This window comes from Elgaria multicarinata, chromosome 11 (genome assembly GCF_023053635.1).
Source record: "Elgaria multicarinata webbii isolate HBS135686 ecotype San Diego chromosome 11, rElgMul1.1.pri, whole genome shotgun sequence".
Classification (NCBI taxonomy): domain Eukaryota; kingdom Metazoa; phylum Chordata; class Lepidosauria; order Squamata; family Anguidae; genus Elgaria; species Elgaria multicarinata.
Genome location: NC_086181.1, coordinates 30,212,556 through 30,221,435, shown reverse-complemented (window position 1 = coordinate 30,221,435; position 8,880 = coordinate 30,212,556). Strand labels below are relative to the sequence as shown.

The following is an 8,880-nucleotide window of genomic DNA, read 5'->3' as shown; positions in this document are numbered from 1 at the left end:
TCATGTGGATAGTGTCAATCTATAGTTTGGTCACTAGGTGGGCCTGGAGTTAGTTGCATCTGGGTGGAATCAAGTGTTTTCTGTGGCTGTTCTGTTCTCATTGGAGGCCTTAGCTAGACCTAAGGTTTATCCTGAGATCATCCCAGGGTCGTCCCTGCCTGCTCCCAGGATATTCTGTGTGTCATTTTCATGAACAGGGATGACCCCAGGACGATCTTGGGATAAACCTTAGGTCTAGTTAAGGCCGGAGAGGGACTATCAAGTTCTTGAATAACCTCTGACTGGTATAACCTTTGAGCCTTCTATGACAAGGTTTTCTCCCCAAAGTAGAAAGACTTTAGGAGATTTCAGGCACTGATGCAAACATGGCCCAAGGCATTTTGGTTACTGTGGAAGAACATGGTAGCCCCCATGATAGTAAGATATAATATTAATTTTAAAAAAAACCTAAATAGAATAAGGAACGAAATAATTAGCAATTTGCTGCTGTTTACCGACAACCTCAAAACTGTCACCTAAGATGGGCTGCCTCATCCTGCCTATTATTATTTCTTTATTTAGCAACATCAATGTACATGGTGCCTAATATAAGAGCTGGTTCTGCTCTGATATTGGAATGTGATGGAGAAAAGCTCTAGATTGGCATTCCAGGGGGGAATAAGCTCTAGATTGGCGTTCCAGGGGGGAATAAGCTCTAGATTGGCGTTCCAGGGGGAATAAGCTCTAGATTGGCGTTCCAGGGGGATAAGTTCTAGATTGGAATTCCAGGGGGATAAACTCTAGATTGGAGTTCCAGGGGGGATAAGCTCTAGATTGGCATTCCAGGGGGGAATAAGCTCTAGACAACGCATTCCAGGGGGAATAAGTTGTAGATTGGCGTTCCAGGGGGATAAGTTCTAGATTGGAATTCCAGGGGGATAAGCTCTAGATTGGCGTTCCAGGGGGGAATAAGTTCTAGATTGGAGTTCCAGGAGGGATAAGCTCTAGATTGGAGTTCCAGGGGAATAAGTTCTAGATTGGAGTTCCAGGGGAGATAAGCTCTAGATTGGAGTTCCAGGGGGCATAAGCTCTAGATTGGAGTTCCAGGGGGGATAAGCTCTAGATTGGCGTTCCAGGGGGGAATAAGCTCTAGATTGGCGTTCCAGGGGGGAATAAGCTCTAGATTGGAGTTCCAGGGGGGATAAGCTCTAGATTGGAGTTCCAGGGGGGATAAGCTCTAGATTGGAGTTCCAGGGGGGATAAGCTCTAGATTGCAGTTCCAGGGGGAGTAAGTTCTAGATTGGAGTTCCAGGGGGGATAAGCTCTAGATTGGAGTTCCAGGGGGGATAAGCTCTAGATTGGAGTTCCAGGGGGATAAGCTCTAGATTGGAGTTCCAAGAAGACCTGTGTGTTGTTTTCCATGCCATGAATGATCATCCTAGTCTAATTTCCCTTTGAGATGATGTGCTGTACTTCAATGAAAGCGGAACTCTTCTTTCTGCTTATTTTTAAGGAATGACGTGTAAACTGACTCTTACAGGCAAGCCCCCCTCCCCCGCCACACACACAGTCACATTGCATTACAAAATAGCATTTTGAGAGCTGCTTGTTTCTTTGGGTGTCTGTGGCTGAAAAGAGTTGTTGACCACAGTCGACTGTGTTGTCAGATCTCAGAGAAATCATATACGGTGGGGAAGAGCAGTGCGGTATTTCAGAAGCGGCAGACCACAACTGAGATCTCCATTCAGAAGGAACAGCAGAGCTAGGAGGAAACAGAGCTACAGATAAGCAGACTTCCACCATGGGGTTTTCTTTCAACATCCTCTTTCTTGGTTAGTATTACTGCAAATGTAGTGGGATTAGAGGATGTGCAAAGGCAGACTGGAAAGCCCAGAAGCCCAGTATCTCTTCCTGTTGTTCAGATTCTTTTCCATTAATGGGTTAATCTTCTTTCCAGGATATTTGCTGATTGGGCAGCAGGGGATGTCTAGAGGTAAGTCTCACTGGACAAATTAATATTCATGCTGGGACTGATGGTGGAGACAGAATGCGAGTGAAGTGCCATAACTGCTTCCAACCACACTAGCATCTCTTATTTATTCCGGCACGGCAACTGGCGCTTGCCAAATTTTCCCTGTTCTATCAAACTATGACAAGAGTAGGATCTCCTGTCCTCCTTTGCTTCTGTCCAAGCTATATGAAACCTGGGCCCCATCTACATGGGGCATTTACTCCAGTTACGCTGCACTTTCTAGATGATTATGGCACGTGACGGATGGCCCTCTCTCCATAGCAAGGGTGGGTTTTCATGCTGTAAAAGCCATATTTGTTCGTTGCAATCTTGTTATCTGATGGGTTTTCCCATTGTAGTGGCTTCAGCGCAGTTGGGGCGCTTGAGAGACCTTCAGTGCGGGTTGTGGGGAGCAGCGCTGATCGGTAGAAAGGAAAGTTCTAAGTTGATTTAAGTTGCTTCTGTTGTTCTTACAAACCTCTGGATTAACATATTTCTTAGGGAGGAGAGGGGGAAAGGTTAGCCCCCTTCTCGAATAATCAATTTATGGCCATCTCTGAGGACAGCTGCCCCTTAGGTAATCTCCAGGACAGGAGGGAATCTGCCTGGCTAAACGTGCTTGAGCCAGTTTGACTCATTGTAGCAATCCCTTTCACAGCCACAGACTCATAGGGTTGGGGGAGTCCTGAGAGATCACTCAGACGAACCCGTGCCACAGATTTCATTACCGTACCAATCCAGTCTTGTGCATTGCTTCTGAGCATACAAACGCCTCCTATTGTGCTGAGTTAGACTGTTCCAGATGATCCACCTTACAAACTTCATTTTTTATCTTTCTTTCTCCCTCCCCCCCACCCCCATCTCATCCAGAACAAAACTATCCCAAGCCTTCCATCTCAGTTAGACCTGGCAATGTGGTTGCCCTGGGGGGAGATTTCACCATCCTCTGTAAGAGTAAAGGGTTCAAAAAAATGGAATTCTTCCTGTGCAAAGACATGTCCGCATCAGTGCATGATGTGGACACCAGGGTGGCAGAGAATGAAGAGGTTGACTTTTCCATTAATAATGCCCAGCAATCAGATGGGGGGACCTACCAGTGTATATACAGATCACATCTACGATGGTCATTGTACAGTGACAAAGAAAAGATCAACATAACAGGTGAGGGCCTGGTTCAGTCTTTGTTATGATGTTTCCACAGTTGACACTAAAATGAGGGTTTGCCTTTTCCACATCTGTAAATGAAATGGAAAAGCTGCAGCGACTAAAATGTGGATTTTATTGAAAAGAAACTCTGGCCATAGCTAGACCTAAGGTTTATCCCTGGATCGTCCAGGGGTGAAACCTATTCATCTAAGTGACACACAGGGGATCCAGTGCTCAGGCAGGGGCGAACCCTGGATGATCCCAGGATAAACCTTAGGTCTAGCTGTGGCCTCTGGGCTCATCAACACCAAGCAGGATATTCCACTATGGAAGCGGTATATTATTATTATTATTATTTATTTATATAGCACCATCAATGTACATTGATGTATATATAAAAGGCAGGAGCCACACGATTGCTTTATAGCAGTATTGAAGTGCACTGCCAACTGTTGGGGCCCATGACACATCCCATATACCGCTTTCATACTACTTTCATAGTGTTATATCCTGCTTGGTGTAGATGTGCCATGGGCCCCAACAGTTGTCAGTGCACTTCAGTATCACTATAAAGCAGTGATGTAGATCCTGCAGTGCACTTCAATTCCGCTATAAAGCAGTAGTGTGGCTCCTGCCTTTTATATATTGCTTTCATACCGTTTTCATAGTGCAATATCCTGCTTGGTGTAGATTGGGCGCTATGTCTCCCACACAGGGCTGGTTCCAGGTTTGGGAAGGCCCTTGGGCAATGATCCCCTTCCCTCTGTGTGTCTACTTTCTCACCACTGTTGTCACCCACGGCTCTTGCTCCACCTCTGCTTTCTCATTTTATTTATTTTTTATTATTGCATTTATATCCCACCTTTTTTCCTCCACGGAACCCAAGGCAGCGTACATAATTCTCCTCCTCCTCCTCCTCTCCATGTTATCCTCACAACAACAACCCTGTGAGGTTTTAAATTTGTAATTTTGCATTGCTGCCCTTTTTATCTGGTTGAGCTTTTATATTGTATTTTATATTATGGTTTTATACTGTTGTTTTATACTTTGAATAGTTTTAATTTTTGTCAACCGCCCAGAGAGCTCCGGCTATTGGGCAGTATAGAAATGTAATAAAATACGGTAGGGCTGGGCTGAGAGTCTGTGACTGGCCCAAAGTCAGTGTGGTGTAGTGGCTAAATTGTTGGGCTGGAAGTTGGGAGATCCGGGTTTTAGTCCCCACTCAGCCACGGAAACCCACTGGGTGACTTTGGGCCAGTCACAGACTCTCAGCCCAACCCTACCTCACAGGGTTATTGTTGTGAGGATAGAAATGGAGAGGGGGAGTATTATGTATGGTGTCTTGGGTTCCTTGGAGGGAAAAAGGTGGGATATAAATATAATAATAATAATAATAATAATAATAATAATAATAATAATAATAATAACGATGTCACCCAGTGGGCTTCCATGGCTGAGTGAGGACTAGAACCCAGAGCTCCTGACTCCCAGTCCAACACTTTAGCCACTACACCACACTGGCTCTCATTTTCTCATCATTGCTAACACTTGCTCACTTGGCAGGCAGAGAGCCGGTGAGCGAGTAGGCCATGGCATCTTCTCTTCCTCCACCGTTGTCTGGGCCAGAGCAAGAAACAGGTGGACAAGCAGATTGCAATGATGAAGATGAAGAACAACACCATGGGGCACTTGACAGTAGGGTCCCTGCTGGAGTGTGGGCCCATGGCAGGTGCCCAACCCTTGACACTAGTCATGCTCCCACACACAGACCCACACCTTTGAGAGCCTTTTTCATTCCCTGTGTAGAATGAATATGCCAGAGGGAGCTGGCTCCACCCCAACATGTAATTCCAATGCCTAAACAGAATCCCCATGCATACCGCTCCATAGCCTCTATTTATGAGATCTAAAGCCCAGTTTTAGGAGGTGTGTGTGCTATTATCCTATAGAATAGGATAATAGAATAGTCCTTTTTTGTCCACACCACAGGTGAACAATGTATGACTACACACTAGAATCAAGAGGCAAAAAGTCAGACATCCTAATAAGAGCAATAGGCACTGCATAATTAATAATATTGTATATTGTATTTTATATTATGGTTTTATACTGTTGTTTTACACTTTGAATGGTTTTAATTTTTGTGAACCGCCCAGAGAGCTCCGGCTATTGGGCGGTATAGAAATGTAATAAATAAATAAATAAATAAAGTATGGTTTCCCCGGAAGGGCAAAGAGCAGCTTCCAAAAGTGGATTGGCTCAGCTGATTGGCTGCTGTCCTCCCTTTGGGTAGGGCACCAATCAGGAAGAATAGACCCTTCTGATTGGCTTTGCTGATGCAGTTGCTTCATGCACACACCCTCCCCAATGGCATAAGACCGTGCCCAACATGGTGCCCACATATGTGGGAAGCAGGGAGGGATAGGAGAAGGTTTGTGCAATAAAGTCAGGCCAGATGGATGGATGAGAATGGGAATGAGAGTAGACTATCCCAGAGATACATGAATGGATACCTGGATTGATGGAAGGATCGTTCCTGGTACCTTTGGGCGCGGGATGCGAGTAGCAACTCGCAAGATAAGAGATTGGCAGCACTCTAACTCAAAATATCTATAATTCTGCAGATGTTCCAAAGCAAACAGAACCCCTGACAGCCCCCCAAACCATAGCAATATGGGCAAGCTGTGCTGCAGTTCTCCTTCTGGTTCTCCTCCTGATGTTGTTTGCCTTTTTATTGTATAGAAAAAGGACAATGGGTAAGTGACATGACATGTCTGTCTGTGCCGAGTTTATGCTTAGAACTGTGTATTTTTGTTATAGATCTATGGTTTGGTAAGTATCTCTAGGGTGAGAAAAGTGAATTTGCATTTGTGAGCTGATTGGCTGAGAGAGTGAGAAGTGGTGTATGAAAGGTGTGTGTGTGCTATATGAATCGGGTGCCGTGCCTGTGGGAGGCAGACAGGGATTTGTTGCAAGAGACAGGGAGTTAAAGTACAAAGGTTTAGATCAGAGTCATTATTTTAGGATTGAGAACTGAGAAAGAGAAAGTCTGTGATTGTGATTGAGAGTTTCTCTACATTAGCAATTTATTGCACGCTCATGGTTGGCCCCTCATGGTCATTTTCAGGTTCTTTACTTGTTACCATCCACCTCCAGGATGTCTCCTGTACCTTCCCCCAGAAATCTTGCAAAATATGAGAGAGAGAGAGAGAATCCAGTATTTTAAATCATTGTGGCATTCCGTCACTAGATGGCGGTGTTCCATTGAACATTGTGACGCATTGCCCAGAGCAGAAGGTTTCAATTTCAAATCATGTGGTCACTGTTGATCACCATGTAAAGAAACCCATAGTGGATCTGGAAAGACCCAAGGAAAAAAAGCCTGGTAAAGGTCCATTTTTTTCCTTAACGCAGAGATGGTCTTAGAGATTTTGGAGTATTGTATTTGGAATAACTTATATTGACAGAGACATTAAGAGTTACTTGTTTATTATTCAACAACTAATTAACTGTAATTAATAAAGTTGTCTTTGAATATAAAACCCTACACCTTTTGATCTTGCCTACATAAGAGGGAGGTAATAAAGGGATCAGTGCAAGGTTATAAAGTAAAGTCTGAGTGTCTTCGCAGCTAGAGGACTGAGCAAAAGGTTGAGCCTAAGCCTTAAAGGTCCAGTGTGTGAGAGAGAAGGTGGATCCTGCTTGGGAGTGATAAAAGCCTTAGAAAAAGGGGTGGGAACACCACAGACCTTTGGATGCATTGTTTTATAATGGATGATATTCAAGTCTGCATACTGAGAAAGTAAGCCTTCATCAGGGGACTGTACCAGCCCAAGACTCATGGGAGAAGTGTCTGTTACAAAGAAAGTTGGACCCATGTCATCAGGGTCCCACGTCAGAGAGAGAAAAAGACTTCATTTTTATTTAAAAAGAAAAAAGAAAAAAAGCAACAAGCAAGCACATGGTCCTTACGGTCGTGAAAATAAGTTTGGAAGTGTTGGAGAACATATTTGTGTAGTGAAATTTCAAAATGTGATGGGAGACCTTGAGCTCAAGGGGTTTCATTGCCCTGCGTAGTATCTCTCTGCATGCTTAGAGGAAGCAAAGAAAATAAATAAATAAATAAATGGGCGTGAAAATTTGGTCAATTGATGTAGATTTTAGAAATGAAGTGAAGAATTTTGTTTACCTTGCTGCAGAATGTTTCCAGTGCAAAGTAATATGCAGCCCAACAGAGACAATGCAAGAAGCCTCCTCCATCAAGGCAAAGATTTTAGGAATTAGAATATATGGGGAAGAAGTAGCAATTCTAATTTTAAACAGGATTTTTTTTAAAAAAAAACACTCATGGGGTCTCTCTGGTCTACAGGCTCCACTGACAATGAAAGAAAGAAACCTCTGGATATGGTAAGAGATTTTCCAATAAACAAATGCCCTATTACATAGACTATATCCTCAAATCCCTGAGCCTATAAATAGACATATAACCATGCCCTCCCCAAATCATCCATCTTAATGGGGGACGGCCACAAAGCTAGAAAAAACAGCATCACAGTCATTCATGCACTGGACACTTTCAGGATGGATCACTATAATGCACTCTGTGCGAGGTAGTGGGCACTTTAATTGGTCCAAAATGTGGGAGATCAGAGTACATAACTCCAGTACTTATATCTTCTGTAGCGGTCACCAATGTGGAGCTTAATGCAAAGTGCTGGTATTTACCTGTTAAAGAAAGGTGGGATGTAAAATTTGAAATGGAATAAAAAGAGGGGAGGAAAAGGTTAGGGTCACATATTTGTAGGATTAAATTGAAAGATATGGCTACTAGTCCTGATGGCTATATGCTACCTCCAGTAGCAGAGGCAGTAAAATGTACACCAGTTGCTGCTTGTGGGTCCCTCATTGACAGCTGGTCAGCCAAAGTGTGAACAGGGTCCTGGACTACATGGACCCTTGGTCTGATCCAGCACGGCCCTTATTACGTTCTTATGATACTGTAGGCCATTCTGCTCTATGAATTGCACTCCCTGTACACTCCTATGGGGAAAGGCCTAAGTGCCTAGTACTGGTAATCAGGGTGGGAGACAGTTCAGTTTAGTACCAAAGGTTCCAATAAGGACTTAGTTGGCACCATTTCCCCTTATAGATAGCACAGTTACAGTATGGTCCTGCATTAGGAATTATTCTATTATTCCAGTTGAGCATCCTTAAGTGTTGTTAATGCACTGGAAATACTAGGAGGATGGAACCCTAATTCTCACTGTCTCTCTTTGCCCTCTGTAGCCTCTAGAACCTGAAGCTGGAGCAGATTTTGATGAAGTCTCCTATGCTGTATTGGACCACGGGTCATTGAAGACCAAATGGGCAGCCAATCCTGATACAGTCCCTGAATCTTGTGTCTATGCTTCATTGGCCGAAGATAGAACCAGGGAGGGCCAATAGTCAGGACCTCTTAGGAATGGAGATACCCCTACCCCATGGGCAGGCAGCAAAAGGCTGGTTCATCCAAGCAGGCTCTGCTTATTTTCTCAACATAAATATTGTCATTTAACAACATCATGGAAAAAGGAACATTAGGGCAATCCAATGGGCAAATGGAGACAGCAACGTCCAAAGGCCGGTCTTCATGGTGCCACTTAGACGCTCCTTCCCCCTGTAACCTTGCAGTTTTGCTTCTGCAGGGCAAAGGCAGAAAATAGGGTGACCATATTTTGGAAACCAAAAAGGAAGACAACATGGCT

At 44.0% G+C, this 8,880-nt stretch overlaps 1 long non-coding RNA gene across 1 annotated transcript; it reads left to right on the top strand.

The window, feature by feature from the left end:
* Window positions 1-5,811: 5,811 nt before the first annotated feature.
* Window positions 5,812-8,677, top strand: LOC134406416 (uncharacterized). The gene is made up of 3 exons (XR_010025970.1): window positions 5,812-5,892; window positions 7,506-7,543; window positions 8,423-8,677. It is a non-coding gene; the product is annotated as an uncharacterized LOC134406416 (long non-coding RNA).
* Window positions 8,678-8,880: the final 203 nt, after the last annotated feature.